Source organism: Thunnus maccoyii, chromosome 13 (assembly GCF_910596095.1).
Source record: "Thunnus maccoyii chromosome 13, fThuMac1.1, whole genome shotgun sequence".
Lineage (NCBI taxonomy): Eukaryota > Metazoa > Chordata > Actinopteri > Scombriformes > Scombridae > Thunnus > Thunnus maccoyii.
The window spans coordinates 8455842-8477224 of NC_056545.1; the positions used below are offsets into that span (position 1 = coordinate 8455842).

Here is a 21383-nt window from a genome sequence, read left to right on the forward strand (position 1 = left end):
TTTTTTTTTAACAATGGGACTTTGCAGGGGCTTCTTGCTGGTAGCTTGGCTTCACATAGACATCGTCTGATTGTTACAGTACTCACAGGCAATCTTAGATCTTCTTTGATCCTCCTGGAGTTGACCATTGGCTATGTTTGGATCATTGGATCCATTCGAATAGTCGTTTTTCTTTTTTTTCCTCGCCTTTCTAGTTTTGGCTGCCATTTTAAAGCGTTTGATATCATTTTAGCTGAACAGCCATTTTCTGCACTTCTTTATAGGTTTTCCCCTCTTTTATTAACTGCTTAATCAAAGAACGCTCTTTTTCTGAACAGTGTCTTGAACGACCCATTTTACTCTGTTTTTCAAGGACAAATGCACAGCCAGCATATGCAGCGTCAGTTGCCTTGATCCTTAAATAAGGGCCACCTGTTTAACACCTGTTTTTTTTCACATAATCAATGACCTCACTAATTGAACTCGGCACTGCTATTTTTTTGAACACGACCCTTTCAGTAAATGATTCAGTTTCACAGAATCAGCAGCATGTACGTCATGCCTGTTGGGTCTGATGGTTTTCTATACCTTTAGTAAACCTTCTAGAAACTTACTTGCAGTGTAGAAGTTGAAATTCTTACAAAAACAGTGATTTATCTTGCTAGTGATGTGGGACTGCTATTATATTGAACACAACTGTAGCTGTGAACAGCTGGCTCAGAGCTTCTCTGCAGCTCTCTGTCCAGTATCATGTTGTGTTGCAGCTGACAGTGTAACATCACCTACTGTAGGCTTTAATATTCCCTTCGCAAATATCTCTGACTGTCACATTCCTGCCTCTCATATTAGTCACGGAGTGCTTTGCTTTAGAAAGACGTTTTTTTTTAGCATCTAACTTCACGTCGAAGCATTCCCTCTCTGCTCTGATGACACACCGTTGGCAGCTGGATTCATATATTATAATTGTTCTGGGTCTCCATTTGTTATGTCTTTGTCTGCTGCTGTCTGAAAGGACTTGTTTTTCTTGTTTTTACTCTTATTCTCGATAGAATATCACCAGACTTCTCCTTTAGGAACATTTTTGTGAATGAAACTCTCCCACAAACGGAGCAGAACAGGTCGCCTTATATGGACATTTTAAGGGTGTTAATTATGCCAATAATTAAATCTCACATCTGCTAATGAACAGGTGACATTCATCAGACTGAAAGCAGTGATTTACAACAGGTTTGAGCAGTTAAGAGAGTTTGTTGAATCTGACTTCACTTACAGAAAAGAGTCCAAGTTTTAGGATAAGAATACAAAAATGTTTCATGAGGCTCTTTGACTCGACGGCTGTGCACCTGATGAATAATATAAGAGTTCTTATATTGAGCGGTGTTTCCCTTTAAGTGAAGAGGATGGGGATCATCGGGGGTGAGTCCAGGTTCACAGAAGCCGTATGCGGTCCTGGTTTTCATTACATTTTGACGCTGCCCCTTAAAACCTCATCCGTCGCTGCAGGGATGGACGAGATGAGCGGAGTACAGCCGAGACGAGGCAGAGGGCTGCAAAACAATCTGTGTCTGAGTTGGTGTTCGGAGGGAGCTCATTGTCAGAGGATCAGATTTAGAGTCATGCTGGTTTGTAAAGTAGATCTGTATGAGGATTTTTTTGCTTTGGAGACTCCATTAAACCTGTAAAGAACCATATGGATTTGTTTTTAACTTTGACTCATCCAGGAAATACTGGAATCTAAACAAACAATATAAATCCACATATATCTTGTATTTTGCCAATATAACCAGTAATTCCACTCCATTGAGCCCTTGGCCATTGAAGATTAATGCTAAAGGGCTCAACAATAGTTAAAAAGTCAACTTAATATCTTTTTTTTATATGTCACCTTTAAAAGCAGACAAAGCAAAGACACGACACAGAAAGCAATAACAAGTCTGACATTAAGGAGACGGCAGTAGAAGACAAATGACTGCTTTCATGAAGAAATGTTCACAAGAAGTCAAATAAACACATGGTTTAATATTTACAATTCATATTTACAAGAAAGAAATATTATAAATATTATTTAGGCACTAAAAGTAAAGTGACGATGTTTTAAAAAGTAATGCCATGAATAGTTTTATTTATCGATCAACTTGATACAAAGTTCAAATCAATATTTGCTGTGAGCAGTTTTGTCTTTAAAACAGCAGCTGTTCTCCTCAGTGTTTCAGGTAGTCGGCAGGTCGGTTGTTCCTGCATCTCATAGAAGTTGCCACAGTTCTTCTTCTGTGGATTTCGGCGTCTCAGCTGCTTCTGTCTTCTGTCTTCTTCTGTTGATGCTGAGATCAGGGCTCTGTGGGGGCCAAACCATCTGTTGCAGGACTCCTTGTGCTTCTTGTTGATGAAGATAGTTCTTTGTTCGGGGTTGTTGTCGTGCTGCAGAATAGATTTGGGACCCATCAGATGCCACCCTGATGGCGTTGCATTATGGATAAGAATCTAAACGTTTGCACAGTACTGTATATATATAGTATATATGTATATATGGATTTGAATGCATTTTTTTGAATGTGTGAAAGGGCATGTTCAAGCTAAAGTCGGATGTTGTGTTGCTCTTTAAGTCTGCTTCAGCTGCTTTGTCATATCTTGTAAATATAAACTAGTGAGCAACTTTTTCTTTTTATATATGGTATGTGTGGAGCAAATATTTGTGACAGTACAAAGTAGTTTAAATTCATCTTTAAACTTGCATTAAAAGATTTTTTGGCCGCAAGTTGTAAAAACAACACTGACCTATCACCTTTTAAAGAGGTCATATTAAGCCCCTTTCCCACTTAAATATTTTCATTTTCATGGTCTATTTACAAACATCTGCATGTATTTATGGTTAAAAAGGTCCTTGTTACAGCTGTTCAAGCCACGGATGCAACCCCTCTGTCTCACTCAGCCTTAAACGAGTTGTTTTTGTGTCCGCTCAGTGTTTTCTGAGTGACAGACGCCCAGGCCAACCACAGGTAACGGATTGTAGTCTACTGTAACTAGGTAAAACAGGGGCTCTGGGTAAAACTCAATGGTAAATTGCGATGGCCACTGCTGAGGATAATGTTATCCAACCTTTGGAAGGCTGTGTAATGAAAACTTGTTTCCTGACATCCAACAACTGCGCAGTATTTCCTCTGCAGCTGTCTCTCCTCTGCTCCGCTGTGTGTGTGTGTGTGTGTGTGTGAGCCCCGCCCACCTGGTGAAACACAGAGAGCAGAGGAGAGAAACTGGCGCTACGATTAATGGCAGCACAACGCAGTAGAGACTCTCACACTGAGCTGAAATGAAACAAGTGCACATAAATTAGGTAAATAACACAAACAGACATATTTCTTTTCTTTCGGGGGGGGCGGGGGATCCCGTTGGAGGGGCTGCCCCTCCAAGGCAAACACTGAGCGTACAGTTGTGACATCACAACCATACAGAAGTCCAAACAGCTCGTTTAAAGGCACAGATTCTGAATACAGGCTGTGTGCATTTCTCTGTGGACTGAGCGTTTTGATACTTTTACAGTATTTGTAGAGCACCTAGAACTGCTTTATAATTAAAAAAAAAGAAATCGAAATCTCCCTTTCTACAATATGTCCCCTTTAAGTTGATATGTTGGCAAACAGTTGGTTATTTTCACATCCAGCAGTTACGGAGCAACATTATCATTCATTTAGAGTCGTGTTTCTGTCCACCTGGTGAATGCAAGTCCAATATTCACTCTCTTTTAGCTCTGTTTTTGCTCTCTACCAACTCCTGAGGGAAATATCTGGCTCTTTAGCTGCTAAATGCTCCACTATGTTCACCAGCTAGTCTACAGCTAACTGTGTCTGTTTGCTGTTTGATGCTGAGCAGGTAGTGTACAGTGGCTTTTTGCAGCTTTTTCTCTGAAAACAGCTGCCTGCTGCGGCCAAAAATGACGCCATGAGAGCTCTGAGAGTGAACCAGAACAGTAAAGTTGCAGCCGGACAGATAAACAACGAGCTGAAACTTGTCGAGAGGAGCTGCAGAGTCGCTGATAATTCTCTGTAGCTTCATCGCTACGAGCCACGACCAACACGTTACACGCTGTCAGCTCAGACATTACTATTATGAAAAATATCTATTATAGCTGCTTTAACAAATACTTTCAGCTGCCATGGAGCAACATTAGCATTCGGAGTTGTGTGTCTATCATTATGTCTTTGATTACCTCTTCCCAAATTCCTTCTTTACCTCCTCCTTCAGCTTATCTGAAAACATTAAAGTTTTCACTCAACAGCACAAAACTAAACTCTATTCTTCTTCAGCAAGAAGAACTTTTAGTTCTTTTAATCGAGGTGTTCCTACTTCTACTTAAAAATAGAGTTGAGAACCAGTTCTGGCTGTCAGATTGACTGTTGATACATCCCCAGAACATAAAGCAGCTTGTGTGGCTACTGCAGGGAACCCAGAGGGTGAAAACCAAAATATGCTTTAATTCTATTTGGTCCAGAGGTAACTGAACACTTCTCTCACATTTCTGGAGGGTTCCAGGCTGAAAAAGTTAAAGGGTCTGGCTTCCAGGATAAGGCAATAATTTATTATTTTTCTTGGGTTCCTTAAGCTTGAAAAAGTTTTCCGAATCTGCTGTAACCCGAGTCAAAGAACGCCGCAGGAGTTTAAGTGTCAGTTAGACAAAATTAAGAGCTCTGCAGCTCTGACAGCGCGTGCCTCGCAGTCATGAATGAATCAATTTTTTTCACTCTTCAGAGGAGGGGTGTGCTGTTCAGCCGCTCTCTCTGAACTAGAAACTCAACAACATGCAGATTTATGATAAAAACAGCTCTTATCTTTAGCTATTGCTAAAATAATAGCATTGGAAAAACAAGGGCTGTTATCCAAAAAAACACAGAGGCACAACTCCAAGAAAGATTCATAATTTATACAAATACGCTGTTACATTTAATAATCAGATTTTTCTTTTTTTTCTTTTTTTTAAATAATTTGGCACTGTTTTTTTTTTTTTTTGTTAAAGAGCAGTGTAATATTTATTTTTACCCTGATGATACTATCTCTTTTGCCATGGGGCTCCACTCCAAACTTACTAAATTTTCTCTTATCAATAATAAACTTGTTTTAACCTCGGACCAAAAGAAATAAGCTTTTTACTTCCACCCAAACCTTGTTAATAGGTAATAAATATATTATCTATGATGAAATGAAGAGAGAAATAAAGAACATTTAACTTTGTAAAACAGCAGCTTGTTTGTTTGTGCATCACTGACAGTCAGCTGACAAGTCTTGAACTGTAAGTAGAATAAGCTGTTAGGTCAGAATAGTCTCATATATTGCTAAATTAATATTAAATTACCTTTTATACACAGTACCAGTCAAAACTTTGGACTCACCTTCCCATTCCACTGAATGAGAACGTGTGTCCAGACTTTTTCCTGGTACTGTGTATATTAGTTTTTTAGTGATACGAACGTCTTTCCAACCTCCAACCTCTAATTTCTCATATCCTCCGTGTCTCTCCTGCAGTTTACCTGACATTTTATCGATTTCATGCAACTCTCCACACTCCCTAACCCTGCTGTAAACCTGTAAGCCAGTCTCTTGCTCTTTATGGATCAGGTTTTTTCCTCTTCATAAGCATGTGCGGTGCAACTCTGCGAGGTGCTAACCTCTCTGCACCGGTGCCTCCGAGGCATATTTCTGCACATTTATCATACTTGTCGGATAAAGTGACTCTGATTTAGATCTCCCCCCCACTTTCCTCTTTCTTCCCTCTGAGCTTTTCACATGGAAATGGCTTATTCTCCTCCGGCCCGCCCCGTCTCCTCCACAAAAAGAGACACATTTATCTCTGGGTGGCCAAGCTTTTGCTCCCCTTATTGCTTCTTGTCAGCTGTTTTCTCTTCGTACACACCGACTCCATCTGATCTGCTTATCCAGCACTATATCCAGAGCCACTGTGGTCCGGGAGCAAACTGTTCCAGGCCTGAGTGAAATCCATCATGCCACCTGGGCTCCTTATCACATGGAGAGGAGGATAGAAAGGAAACACGGGGTGGTCCTAACACGGGGATGTTGGGGGAGGGGGGGGAGAGATAAAGAGAGAGAAGAAGAGAGAAAGATCATAGAGGAGGCAGAAGGTGGAGAGGAAGAGATAAGAGGAAACGGGAGAAGAGATGTGAAAAAGACAAACAGTAAAAAGTGAGGAAGGGTTTATGGGAGATGGAGAGGGAGTTGGTGAGAGCAGGAGGGAGAGATGTAGTCTGAGAAGCAGCTTAGGAGCTGTGGCGGGTCGGATAAGGCAGAGATGCGACAGTCTGGGTAGACGTGACGCAGATAAGATGGACGATAAGCTACAGGCTGCACAGGGTGAATAAACAGCAGCAGGCCGGGTTGAAAGAGAGCGCGGTGACGACAATAACAGACAGAGAAAAGAAAGAAAGTGTCTAAAAATGCAGATTTCAGTTTTTATCCCTCTGGAGTCTGTTTTTTCATGAATGAACACACTTTGCATGTTTTTTTAAAGTAATATAACTTTATTTATATATCATGTAGAGACAAGCTGAAAAAAACAGTGTAAAGTGCTGATGTGAAGCCTCTCATCCATCATAATTACATATATCATTTATGTCTGTAGATTTTGTATTTATTTATCGGGACAGTGAACAGCACATCACATACACCCACAATTAGACTAGAATTTATATTAGAACTACAACTAGAGAACTAGAAATTATATTTCAGTGTAAAATGGACAAAAAACGAAAATAGACTGTATTAGAGCTGCGTCAGAAAATTAATCTGCAAATATTGTGATAATCGAATAATCGTTTTCGATAATTGTCAATCTTTTAAACTGAAGAGCCAAAAAAATGCTGGTTTTAGCTCCTCAGACGTGATGATTTAATGCTTTTCTTTGTCATACATGACAGTAAACAACAAGTCGTGACAAAGCGAGACGACCGAAGACGTCAACTATGACTCTAAAAAATCACAGCAGCCAGAAAGTTGGTAAAGTTGTGTAAATGTATTTTGTACGTGTTTATTTGTATATTTATATTTGCGTATTGTTACTTATGTTTGTTTTTTGTTACCTACCGAGGGACTACAGATGTAAATTAGCATTCTTGCTAACATGTTTACATCTTGTATTTTATACTGATATTCATTAATGTGCTCCGTCCCTATCAAACAAACAAATAAATAAATAAAAATAAAGCAAAATGAACATGGACTCCAGAGGATTAAACAGATAAGATACAATATGTTAATTAATGAACTTAAGAGGTGTTGAAAGACTTATTCTTCACTAAAGCAAACCGTATACAGATGCCAACCTCCTGCAGTAGGTGGTGCAAGAATGTAGAGATTTCAGGGTAAAATGTTGAAATCAATAAATAAAAATCTATGTGGCAATGATCTAGTTGTACACTGATAACTTTTCAGGAACGGGGTTGAAGTAAGAAATGAGCTGAAAGACCCAACAAATGAAAATACAATTCAATCAAAAACAATTTCAGTTTTATCTCTTAATAAAGATCATACGTGTCTGTTTAGGATTGTGCATTTTAACTTTTTTTAATAACATCCACCTGTCTGAGAGTTTCATTGTTTGTGTATAACAGTAAAGAGAAAGAGAGAGAGCTTCAGTTCACTCTGTCCTCCGCACCTGCTCGTTCACTCTCTGCTGCTTGTTAGTGCTGAGACATCACTGCAACTACAGGCCAGCGTGACAACACACACACACACACACACACACTCAAGTTGTAAATACATAAACACACATGTCAAAATGAAAAAGGTGTATGTGGTTTTATATCTGCACTGTAAACACACACAGATGATTTACTTTATGCTCCTATTAGCGTGATTGCATGTGTGTGTGTGTGGTTGTGTATGTAGATGCAGAGTTGTGTGTTCATTGCTCTGCACAACTCGTCTCATAGATCACACACAGCAGGACACACAGCAGCCACACACACACACACACACACACTGTACATACTTCTGTATTTATGAGGACACTCATTGACACAGTGCATTACCTGCCCCCCCCCGTCTTTAACTTAACCTATATCTAAATCTAACTTTAACACCAAAAGTAAATCTTAATGCTCAGTCAGCCCTTTACATGACTGCTGTAAAAGACCATGTTCACTTTCCTAAAGTGCCATGTCTCATTTAAAATTTGTCCTCCATTTCCAAAATTGCCATCACTTTCTAAACTGTCTATATTTCAGAAATTGTTCTCTCCTCTCCCTAAAATGCTCTAACTTTCCACTTTCTAAAGGTTTAAATGTTCCCACTCTTTAAACTTATCCTCAATTTCTAAAGTTGTCCTCAGTTTTCATAATGTCATTAAAGGAAGAGTCAGTGATTCTGGAGAGATTTTTTTTTTTTTGATATTTGAACTAAACCAAGCAGCAACCTCCAGGGCTGAAAAATGAAGCCAACGTGGAAGTGCCAAAAACTGCAGTTCCTTGAACGGCCACTTGAGGCTCCAAAAGCGAGTCATTCCCCATAGACCCTCATGTTAAAATGCCCAACTTTACAGCAGAAATAAACATGTTTACAGCCTGGTACAAAAAACGGTTTTGGTCTCTATAGCTAATTTCTTCTTTCATGACAACTGTACGGGGGGCGAATTTTTTTATAACTCACCCGTTAAAATTTTATTAAGCTGTAAAGTCATGCATAATGAAGGACATGGCTGCTTTGAGTGACAGGTCCGCCAGCCGCTAGATGGCTTGTTTCAGCCATTCGGCCCACCTCTTTGCCCATTTTTGATTGACTGGGAGTTAGGCAGCGTCACGCACTGCCAAGATGGTGACGGCCGGAGCGGCTCGCTTTGAGCTTCAAAACCGCTCTTCAGAAACCAACGGGTGACGTCACGGTAACTACGTCCATATTTTTATATTTTTATAAAGTCTATGAACTAAACACTCAAACAAATACACTCCTCCCTTCATGCTCCTTCAGAAGCCCTCCCCCCACCCCCCAATTCATGGATCCGCATTGCCATGGCAACGACCAAAGGAGAAGCCCCCCCCCCACCCCCTTTCCCTCTTTCTTTCTCTCTCTCAACCCAACCAGTCAAAGCAGATGGCCGCCCATCAAGAGTCGGGTTCTGCTTGAGGTTTCTACCTGTCAAAGGGGAGTTTTTCCTTAAGTGCTGCTCATGGGGGGAATTGTTGGGTCTCTGTAAATTAAAGAGTACGGTCTTGACCTGCTCTATGTGAAAAGTGCCTTGAGATGACTTTTGTTGTGATTTGGCGCTATATAAATAAAAACTAATTGATTGATTGACCACAGCCTCTCTCTCCCTCCAGTTCACCAGCCCCTCCCCCATCATTCAGTGGGTGCTGGAGACGGGAGACTGTCGTGTCCTCACACAGACAGCTGCTCTGATGACCTCCCCGTCCTGTTGCCGATTGGCGTGCCACTTTGAGCACTTATAGAGAAAAAGCTGTGTATGAACACTGGATTTTTTTTTCCCCCAGTGCACACACAGAACGGACAGCTAGCGGACCACGAGGAGACATACACAGAATTAAACAGAAAGTGTATTGAACGAGCTTTCTCCAGAATCACTGACTCTACCTTTAATTTCATAAAATGTCCTCACTCACCAAAATTGTCCTCGATTTCCAAAGTGTTTTGTCAGTTTCCACAGATATCACCACTTACTAAGACTAACTTTCTTAAAATGTCATTGCTTTCATATAATGCCCTCAAATTTCCAAACTTACTTTGCATTTTCAAAAAAATCCTCACTTTCCTAATTAAACATGTCCTCAATTTCCAAAATTGTCATCACTTTTCTGAACTTATTTCCCCATTTTAAAAATGTCCTCTCCTACTAAAACTGTCCCCAATATGCTAATATGTCCTCACTTTTCCTTTTTTTTTAAGGGCAGGCTCAGGGGACGGCAGCAGGGGGCAGGATGGCAGCGTCCACCCTGGAAGTATAATCATTAAAGGATTTTGTTATTGTTGACCTCACCATGTAAACTTGCCCTTGTCCTCACATTTTCAAAAATGTCCTCACTCTGAAGGTCTAAAACTCAAGATCGGTCCTTACAAAAATAGAAACACACACAAAGCACACAAACGACAAACAGTCTGTTGATGGACGGGCGCTAATAACACGTGCTCGTACACACAAACAACAGAATACGTACGCTATATGCTCGACTGCACTCCTTTCTCTTTCACACACTCATACACACACACATGGATTCCTGCCTCTCTTCTCTCACAGTCATTTAAGGTCCCAGCAGCCCTGATCAGATTTCAGAGTCAGCCGAGTGTGATGATACAGACGAGCTGCGGCACAGCAAAACACTGAGTTCACACCGCTTTCTGTGTGTGTGTGCATGTGTGTGTGTGTGTGTGTGTGTGTGTGGTTTTCCACCTGGAATGGGAAGCATTAGCTGTTTAACAGAGCATCAGGGTCAAAGCTCTGAGCTGCTCTCGGACTTTCACCAACTGCTCAGGTTTTACAGACGACGTCAGATTGAAAAAAAACAGCTGACGGCAGATGCAATAACCCTTCCTCAGTATCACGATTAATACTTTTTATACTTACTTGCAACAGAAAAACATGTTCTTGACAAAGAAATTAAGCAATAAATTACCCCGGAAAGACATTTTGTGGAATCATGTTTTTCTTGCGCTTTGCAGGATCAGCCAGATACAGATGACAAAATGAAATATGGTCGCTCTTTGTTGGAAATAAATTATGTGTCTTTTTGGCATTTCAGCAGCCAAGGTTGGGACGTTTTCTCATCATTACTTCCGAGCAATGTATCACTGCTTTTCTGAGGAAACTGTAATTTCTCATATCAGTGAAGTTTGATTTTTAAGTGCATTTGAACAGATGATCATATATTCTAATTCTTTTGTCGTCATTAGAGAGTGCAGTCACATAGGAGGAGGTTTGAGGGGTTTCTTCAAGGACGTTTTGCTGCTGTTTGTCTCTCTGCTCTGATCTCACAGTGTATGAAGGCAGGATGTGTTGTTTAAAGTCCTCCTCTGCTCAAAAAAAATGTGTTGTGGAGTTTTTTTTCCACATTCATCTGCTGAAGGAGGAAAGTTTCTCTGAGCTCACCTTAAATCTGAGATTAAGACGTGAACCTACGAGCAGGATTTGTGACATCACAACTAGTTTGGAGCCAGTCGTGCTCCAGTATGCAACTTGCACAAGCGTGATGTGGAAACTTGACAGTGAAGGAGGAGATATCTTGTGTCCAGCAGGAAAACTTTAGAAATCAACAATATTTACATATTCATAGATTTTGGATTTCTGAGGGGAGATATTTTCAGGACCAGGAAAAAAAACATATCAGACATAAATCACTATTCAAAGCAGAGTATTTTTTTTTTTTACATATCTTAAAACATGTCTCGATGTCTGGAGGGGATCTTTAAATATTTTATCTTTCAATTACTGATGTTGCATTCTGATTTGTTGATATTTATTCTGAAGTAGTTTTGCCGCACAGCTGCCAGTTCAACATGAAACATGACCATTTTTTTACTCTAATAACTGCATTTAAAGGCTTTGCTTTAGTATTTACAGCAGTCGTATTAATGCGGTTTGAAGAAAGCAGCTTTGTTTTAAATCAGACAGTATTCCTCAGTACATGGGTACCTCGGAAAACAAAAACACCTCTTACATACAGATTGCAGAAGCTGGTGGTGAGATGAGTGAGAGGAAATGATCCAGTGTTGCACATTGCAGCTTTATGTTGCAGATTTAGTGAAATTGGTCCCTGAGACACTCAGCTATTAAGCAACCATACCCTCACAACTTTCTTTAAAGCAGCTATGATCAATATTACCAATTGATAACATTATCATATGTAATATGAGAGGGATTGCTAGTACCCACAGTGATTATCACCCGACTGTGATAACTGTGTGTGTCTGCAGTTCTCCTAAGCTCTATGGAGCAGTTTTTACAATTTTTGGTTCAACTGTTTTCAGTGAAAAAGCTCTAAAGACCTGCTTTACTGTAGCTGCTCAGCACTTATCAGCTTAAGAGCCAGATATTTCCCTTAGGGAAAACTGAAACAAAAAACTCAGCCGAAAGGAAAAAGACTGTTCATCAGGTGACCAGGGATACAACTCCAAATGAATGATAATATTATCTGCTCCCAAGAGCCCAAAAAATCAGTTCATGCCAGTTTAAGTCTTGCTATCTTATTAATGAGAGAATAATTTGAAGACAGACACAAAACTGAAATCTCTTATTGATATCCAGAGGTCTTGTGGAAAATAATTTTCCTCTGAGAAATTGGGGGATTTTCTGAGTCACTTCAATGCAGTCAGAGATTTCTTAGAGCCATCTAGTGGCCGTCAGAAGAACTGCAGCTTAAAAGACTCCAATTTATTTTTACCCTTACCAGGTTAATCCAGCCCTGCTTGGCTGTAGACAAATTTCATATTTTTACATGTTCAGTTGACCAGTTGGTACCAATTGGAAGTTGAGTACTGTTCATATAATCAGGACCAAATAACATACTTCCTACTGTGAAACATCCAAAGAAATTATTAGGAAATGGGTCTGAAATTGCAGACTTGTAAAATAAAATATTTCTTATAAATCAAATCAGAATTAGCTGCTTCATTTGCTTCTTTGAACATATGATGACAACTCTGACCCTCTTTACTCTCTCAGATGCTTTGATTTTTTTGTCATTCTGTCTCCATCTCTTCTCTTCAGTCGCGGCAGACCTCTTCTGTCCATTATTGTGCTCTGAAATGATCCACAGGGAGAGAAGGACAGGTGTGAATCCACTTAATGTCTCAGGCTTTTAGATAAAAAGCACAGCAGTCATTTCAGAATGTGAGCAATGCTCCCTTTTTTTTTTTTATTATAGTATGGGAAAAAGACGGCTGTCAAAAGTCGCTATTAGTCTCCCGCAGCGCTCAACCTGAGTTGACCTATTTGATTCAATTGGGTGCTCATTGGGCACACCAGGACACAATTGAAGGTCTCAGGGACGAAACAACAGCTGAATCGGTGAAACTAGTGTTCCAGCTCTGAGTTTCAGCTGAATTGACGGATGACTTCATTTACTTTCACTCTCCTCTGGAACATACAGACTTAGTCGAAGAGGATGTACACACATCTTGTTGCTGGTGTTCATCCAAGCGGATGCAATCCTTTAAAAACATGTTCTTTTTGGCTGTATTACCACATCTTTGTCTGCAAATATATAGAGCAGTGCAAACTACTTGTTCAAAATACCACAATGTCCTCAAGATACTGAGTTGAAGACTCTGATCTTGCTCTAACTGCTTCTCTAAATCATCTCCTTTGAGTTTGAGGTAAATTTAATATGTGAAATAGATATAGATGTAGTTTTCAGATATTAAACATTAACTTAATTTTTTGGAGATAACGGTTTTTATGTTAGATCACCTCACTTGTTACTAGGTCTGGGCGATATGGCAAAAAACATGATCATGATCGTTTTTTCCATATTGATCAATATCGATATTTATCATGATATATAATCTGATAATGCTGCCAGTTTGAACAGTCTCCTGATAATGACTGAAGCCTGAAGAAACCAGAGGGTTCATTTAACTTAAGAATACTTTATTAACAAGAAGATAGATCAAAATAATGTAAACATTTAACTTTACAAACATGCTTTGTGTGACTAAGAAAACAATGAAGTTAGCTTGCCTTGTATACATATAAATATATATATAGCTTTGTGCTTAGCCTAGCTTAGCAGTTAGCTCTGTGAAACCACAGTCAACGCAGCCTAGTTAAAATGATGATGTGTGATGATTATTCCGCAGTTGCAGACAGAAAATATCTACTAGAGAGAAGTGTCCGTGACTTACAGCAGCTTTTTTCGGCTAATGTGACTTTAGACGTGACAGGCACTCCAACTGTAGCTCTGCTAATGTTAGCGCTAGCGTAGCCTCGTCGGCAGATGTGGCGGAGTTTGTCCCTTTTCGCCAGCCTGGGTTCACTGTTCACCCAGGGACAGACTCAGCACCTAGAGGTGCTGAAGTGTCATCATAACGCTTTCTTGCCCCTCAGTTCCACTTTTTTTCCTCTTTTCCAGAGGACATCCACTTTCTTCACCAGTAGCTCAAACAACACTTTGCTGTAGTAAATGGGCTTGTACTTTGACGTGCGAGCTAAAAACTGCAGACTGACTGGCTGTTGTCACGTTTATTTCTGCTGTGTGGCTATAAGCTGCTAGATCCATCCATATCGAGTAAAAAATGTTTGAGGTTTATCGTCATTATCGACATAACTTTTATTGCGATCCCGTATCGAGATTGTTTTATCGCCCAGACCTACTTGTGCCTCATATAAATACTGAGGGTGCAATCAATCAATCAATCAAATTATGCAGGTTTGCTGTCCACTGTTTTGCCTTTACAGAGCAAATAAGCTTATTTGTGGCGCTCTTAAAACAGGAAATTAAATAAGATTAATAAGACTAAATAAGACCAAAACTTTAAACAGAGTCACCAGATTGCCTTGATGTGACTCACAACTTCACAAAGAATAGTCAAGGACACAATTTTCTAATCTTCAACAGGTGGCGATTGTTAAAACTTTTGCTTGAAGTATTTTTACTATAGATAAATCATCCAAAATACAGCCGAAGCACCGGTGTTTTTGTACCTGTTCAGGGAGTGAGTGCGGGGTTGTGGGCAGCTGTAGTCCGGTAGTCAGGATATGTTGATCCGGGGAGCGAATGTGTTGGAATTACCGCTCCTCTGGAGACTTGACCGCGTCAATTCAATGTGCAGGTTTACATAGAAAACAATGAATGCGGGTGTTTCGACGGGCATCAGGATTTAATGGCATCTAGTAGACCAACTAACCAAGTCCTAAAACTTGAGCATGAAAAGGTGCAATGGCCAGGCGGAGACACTGATGTAAGTGTTAGTTAATGAGTCTGCTGCGGTATGAATTAATTGTTGAAAATGTTTGATTTTACAATTATTCTGCTGGAGGGTTGATATGACGACTGTAACTGGATTAGTTTTGTGGTTCTTACCTCTGTTTTGGGGATGGTTATGTTCATGCATTTTGCGCTCCTACTCTTAATTATGGCCACTCATCCTTTAATACACATATTTCACTGTCAACCTTTTACTTGTATTGTCTTTTGGTGAAACAGTGAAGAACAATGTGGGGAGAAAATGCAAATAAACTATTAATTTTGTCCCAGTAATTGTAAAAAGAAGAAAAAATGAAAACTTAAACTGTAGGATGTCTGTGCAGCCTCTTGTATAAGAGTGTTAAGATCATGTTCACCTCTTTCTCTTCTCCCTGCAGTAAACTAATGGATAAAATCTCAGAGGTCAAATCCCACCAGAACACACACACACACAACTAAACAACACACACTCACATGCTGAGCATCAATATGACATTGCAGTGGCGATCTCCTGCCACCTGGTGTCGTGTCAGAGTCAAACAGTGAGACGATCAGAGAGTCAGACAGGAAGAGGGAGGTGAGAGGCTCTGACACACAAATACAGATACAGACACAGTGTGCAACATGCTGCACAGACTCCAGGGTAACTAGGAAATAATCTTACAGCTCATTAATCTAAAATAATTGAATTTCACATTGAGGACACAATAATCAGTGCTGGTTCTGGACAAGCTTTTAATCTGAATCATATTTAACATACATGCAGACTAGGGCTGCAACTCATTATCATTTTCATAATCGATTAATCTAAATAAAACTAAAATGTCAGCTTCTTACTGTACTGTATGTGGCCCAGCTATAATACTATACGCAATTATTCACAGCATAAGAAATCATAGGTAACATACAGCATGGCCTTTTTATAAACATTGTTCGACCTTTTAAAGATAAAAAAAAAAAAACATAAAGATTAATAATCTAATTCATTTCAATTCATAATCAGTTCCTTTCATTGGTACAGAAAAAGAACCTTCACACACAAACATAATATACAGGGAACAGACAGAGAAACAAGATGGCAATTCAGTCTCTAAATAAAGTTTATTTAGTGTTGAATTAGTAAATACATTTACCAGAAACTAAAAGAAGTAGCTCTGTTACCGCAGGTTCAAGTTCATTTGCTTACAGACGTTATGGTCTGTTAACAAATTACCTGTTATTTCTCACATTATCTTGATCATTTTCAGGTGTAACTTTATTAAACTATGAAATATGAGCTCACTCTGCTTTTTTTTTATTAAATAAATTCTACCACAACAGCAGCTATTACACAGGCAGAAAGCCGTGTTTCCTCTCTCTCTCTCTCTGTCTTCCAGCCTTTCATATCGTTGAGTTTTGTTTTTCACAATATTGATTCTTTAATGTTTAGTTGATGGAGTGCTTTGTGTTGGTCAGCGTTTTCACCGACTGCTGACGGTGTGCAGCCAGTTATTTCCACCTGCTTCGGGCTGTTTCCTGCAACATTTTCTCTCTGCAAAGATTCCACCGAGTTACAAAGTTCATCAGATGAGTTACGGGAGCCAGAGGGGGACAGTAGCAGCGTTCGCAAAGGAAAAGATGACGCTGAATAACATGTGAAGGGTGAAAAGAGTCACAGACATATGAATTTCCCGAGGTGAATGTTGTTATTTTCCTGTCCTCAAAGGCCTAATTTTCATCACTGTTTAAACCAGGCTGCATCTCGTAGCACAAATCAAAAGACTTTTTTGCTCTGAAAGCCACCTACAGACTGAAAACTTCCCAACAGCACAAAAATGATCAAGAGAGTATACCTCTGTGCTTGCAAAACTGTATGTTTTTTCCCCTAACAAGCCCTCTGAAACAGCCATATATAGCAGTGGATGTTAACTGTAATTAGGCTCAGGAATGTTTACGGTAATTATACAGCAACACGATCCTATACTCTCCCAGAAAGCATAATTAGCTGACACATTTGTGCATTCATCAAAACACTGCCTGCAAAAAGGCTTTCAAACAGTAGACAAGACATTAAAGGCAGAGTTTAACGCTTTTCAAAACGGGTTCATAATGAAGCCGAGTCTCTTGATATTTGTATTTACCTCTACTCAACCAGCATTTTAAAGCGAGACCGTGTGTAACTTCTGCTGAGCAGCGGGAAAATAATTCAACACAAGACTGGGATGAAAAAGAAAGGACAAAGTGCAAAGCGAAAACATGAGACTGTAACCTTCCTCAAATGAATACATGAAACAAACCGAAACGTCATATTTCCGTCACGTTTTCCACATGGTTTTCCATCGTTTGACTCTTTTAATGACGTCATCTCGCTGTGAAAATCACTCAAGTCCTTGTTCAAAGTTTGCTGTGGTGGAAGTGATTTAATAGCATTCTGGAAATGAGGTGAGCTTACTGACCCAGAGCAGAAGGAATGGAAACACTTTATACTGTACGATCAAACTATTGGTAACCAAATGGTAGGGAGGTAGGGTGTTTGCATACCTGATCAAGAGGAGGGGGCTGCTGCATTCAGACAGGATCAAAAAGGTCAAATCAGCAGGGGTCAAAGGCAGGAAAGACACACATCATTGGCATCTTGTTGATCAAGGAGTTGTTCCCAGACATCACTTGATTATCAAGTCTCTACCCAAATGTGTATTTTCTTCTTCATGTAGTGGGAGGAGCTATTTCAGGCGCCCTTGATCCTGGAAGTAAAAATCCTCTTCATTTTTTCCCAGAGACAACGTTACGTGCATCACAGTTTGAGCTCTTCTATAGTTTGGATCAACATGAAACTCTCCTGGTTAAATTATGCGTACAAAAGATGAACAACTGCAATTAGAAAATATCTGGTTCTTCTTAGTAAAAAGTCAAAGCTACGAGACTGTTTACATAAAGATTTCGAGGTAGAAGTTAACTACGACTTCCGAGGTGCATTTCAGCAAAGAAACAGCCAAAAGCTTAAAATTCGGTCACTGATTTTACAATATGCAGCATGAATCTGTTTACTTTTAATTTCTGGGTCACTTTTGATTGAATGCAGCACCTGTTTCTATTGTTTACAACTTCAGAGACGAAGCATTTTGAATCCATTACGCTCTGATTCACACCCATGGATTCTTCAACGGCAACCAAGGCTCATGGGTACTGTAGTATTCCTAACCGTCCGCCAAAATCACAGGCATAACGTTATTTCTCTGAAACAAAGTTGAAATAATTGAATCTAGTGGTCATAATATAAACCTGTATGATTGTTACATTATCCAGGAGAGTCCTGAGTTTCTGTGTTCAGTAATATTGGGGAGATAGTTTAAAGAAATATTTGAAAAGGGAATACAGAATGAGGAAAAACACTGGCCAATCAGAGCAGAGTGGGCTCCTTGGGAGGGGGGCAGGAGCTAAAACAGCCTGTTTCAGTCAGAGGCTGAAGTGAAGGGGCTGCATAAAGGGCCAGTATAAGATAAATAAGGAGTTTTTTTGAACTGTGAATCACGCAAAGATATTCCAGTGGAACCCCCAATTAAAAATATAAGCCTGTGCAGAAAATCCCCCCTTTAAGTGAACTAACAACCACTGCAGTCTGAGATCATATTTGTACTAGAAGTAGCTCGGCTCTGTCACAGCAAGAACCTGACAGCTGAAGCTCTTCATACATCTTTGATGGTGGACTGTTTCATCAGTCCAAAGAAATATTCTGTTAACTGGCTTATTGATGGAAACAGGAAGAGTCAGTCGCAGGGCATCAAAGGTCCATGTAAACAGTTTAACACTCAAGACCTTAACCACAGTATGTTCAATCACTGGCGACGCAATGAATAGAAATGGGGCCAGAGTTTACCCCGGTGACGTCTACTTTGATCTTAGACGCTTTGAACTGCCTCTGAATGCACTTGTGTTGCTGTATAGAGCTCAGTAGACGGAGAACTGAAGGGTCAGAGGTCATTTCTCTCTCTGACGAGGATGAAAATGACAGTCTACCAGGAGAAAATATTTATATTTTTGATAGATGCTAGTTGATATTAGCTAAACTGATTAGTTGATTGGCTTTATTTTATAATTTAAGTACAATATAACTCTTCAGTTCAGTACAGTTACAAACATCGAGGGTAAAAACACAAAAATGTCTGAACCTTTTTGAACCTTTGCTCAGTTTTCAACCCTTGCAATATATCCTCATTTTCAGAGTGAGTTGGGTTACTCAGAAACACCATTGATTTGCACGTGTGTTGTACTTTACTTACTTTAGAACCATTTTTATTAAATAAATATTTTTGTGGTACTTATAATAGTTATGAGGTGCGTCTTTTTTACAATTGAACTTAGTCAGCACTTTGGATATTATATAGATATTATGTTTATAGATCCGAAAAGTGTGAAGGCCATTTCATGGTTTCCGTGTTCCTGTAGCGAAGGTTCAAACCTTTACGTTTGGACATGTTTAGACTAAAACTGACTTTGTTAGGTTAACAGAAAGATTGCAGAAAGATTAAACAGATTGCAGTATAATATTCATGATGCCCAGCACAAACTGTTCCTGATGTTCAAAGAACGGTCTGGTAATGTTTGGTAGAAACCTAAATTAAGAACATATTGTCTAATGAAAAAGAGTTACAGCGTGGAGCCTTACGTAGACTGAAGACTGAAGTCCATTTTATGTTTTGTTCCTCATTATTTGATGATTTAAAGGCTACACTATTTAGTAAAATGTCTTTCATTTCAAATGATTTTTTTCTGGATTATAAGAAACTTGAGTTGTGTTTCAGGAAGTAAATGTGTAGAGCTCGATACAGAAGACAAAGTTCTTTGTTTGCAATGTGATGTAAGAAGTTTTGTTGTTGTCTATGTTGTATGTGTTTTTCTGTCTTGTAAGTCCATGTGGGTTGGGCACTTGTATGTGCATGACACAATAACTAACTAACTCACTCACTAGACTCATAGGAGACATATTTCATTATACTGCAGCAGGATAAAGAAATGTGTTTTTACCATAAATTAACTGTCTTGCTGAGGTTTAATAACATATTAAAGAAGGTTTCGTGTTGCCAAGAATTGGAATAAGTTCAGTTTGTACGTTAAAAGTAACACAACAATCTTAAAAATGCTTTTATGTCTAATGAAAACCTAGTTAAAACTGTTGTGTAATTTATCATATTATTTCTTTATTGATTTTAATGATGATGTTAAACAGTATGTGTTAATTATGTTTGTTCATAATATTTTTGTTTGCTAGACTTGATGTCCTACTTCTCATAATGCTAAATAAACTGAACTAAACCAAAGAATATCATGAGATATCAGATATCAGAGACATTTCCTGCTCCTAATATCTAGTTCATTTCATTCTGCGTCATAAATGTTGAATTCAAAACCAGCTATAATGTGATATTCTGTGACCCAGTTCCACCTTCGCTGTGGAAAAATAATCTATTGGTGGATATACAGTATTTCTTTTATCCTAGAAGTAAATCCATAAGACCATATATATACCACACAGACGCTGCAAAGTATCTGTACACACAAAACTAGGTCTAAGACATCTGAGAGCCCTACACACACACACACACACACACACACACACACACACACACACACACACAGTAGAGCGGATCTAGGAGCATGGCGTCCTCACTTTATGCTCTGCAGGGTTTGTTTGCTGCTCTAATCATTTGGTTCCACTGAGTCTCTGCTAGCACCGCGTTAGCCTACATACAGTATGTCTAATTCTTCAGCCTTTAGCACGTTGGCCTCATTTCACTATGGGTTGAAATTTTATTTTATGGCAAAATGTTGCTCAACAGTTTGTGCTTTCAATCCTTCTTTTAACACATGAAGTGGGACAGTAAACACTGTCGGATGCTCCAATAAAACAGACATTGTTTTTATTACCAGGTTCTACATGTAATCTGAGTGGTTCTGAGATGTTCAAAAGGTCGATGTCTTTGCATCCTAGACAGTAAAAGTGAAATACAATAACATCAACATAACATGTATTTTTTCTTTGGAGTTATAAGATTTATCTGTTAATGCATTTAACTCATTTTGGTTGAAAACAGCTGTTTGCTAAGACATTCAGGTGCAGTCAATTTAGCTGCATGTTTTAAATTTAGACACAAAAACTGACAGTTGCAGCAATACTTTTTAGTAAAACTTTGTTCAGAACTAATGACTATTTTCATTATCAATCAATTTGTAGATTATTTCCTCAATTAATTAATTATTTGTTTTGTCTATCAAATATCAGAAAATAGTGAAAAATGTCCATTATAATTTCCAACAGCCAAATGTGATGTATTCAAATCGCTTGTTTTATTCAAACAACAGTGAACCCAGAGATATTCTTTGTATATGACAAAGAGAAGCATCAGATCTTCACATTTGAGAAGATGGAGACAGAGAACGGTTAGCATTTTTGCTTTAAAAATTGCTCTTACAATTAATTGATTATCAAAGAGTTGCTGATTCATTTTCTGTCAT

At 39.1% G+C, this 21383-nt stretch overlaps 1 protein-coding gene and 1 long non-coding RNA gene across 4 annotated transcripts in view; one reads left to right on the plus strand and one right to left on the minus strand.

Moving 5' to 3' along the window:
- si:dkeyp-23e4.3 (rho GTPase-activating protein 7) overlaps window positions 1-21383 on the plus strand; it is a 122755-nt gene that overhangs the window by 39033 nt on the left and 62339 nt on the right. The window lies entirely within an intron of this gene.
- Window positions 2307-14264, minus strand: LOC121910225. The gene is made up of 3 exons (XR_006099623.1): window positions 13831-14264; window positions 12633-12727; window positions 2307-2397 (listed from the first exon to the last, which is right to left on the minus strand). It is a non-coding gene; the product is annotated as an uncharacterized LOC121910225 (long non-coding RNA).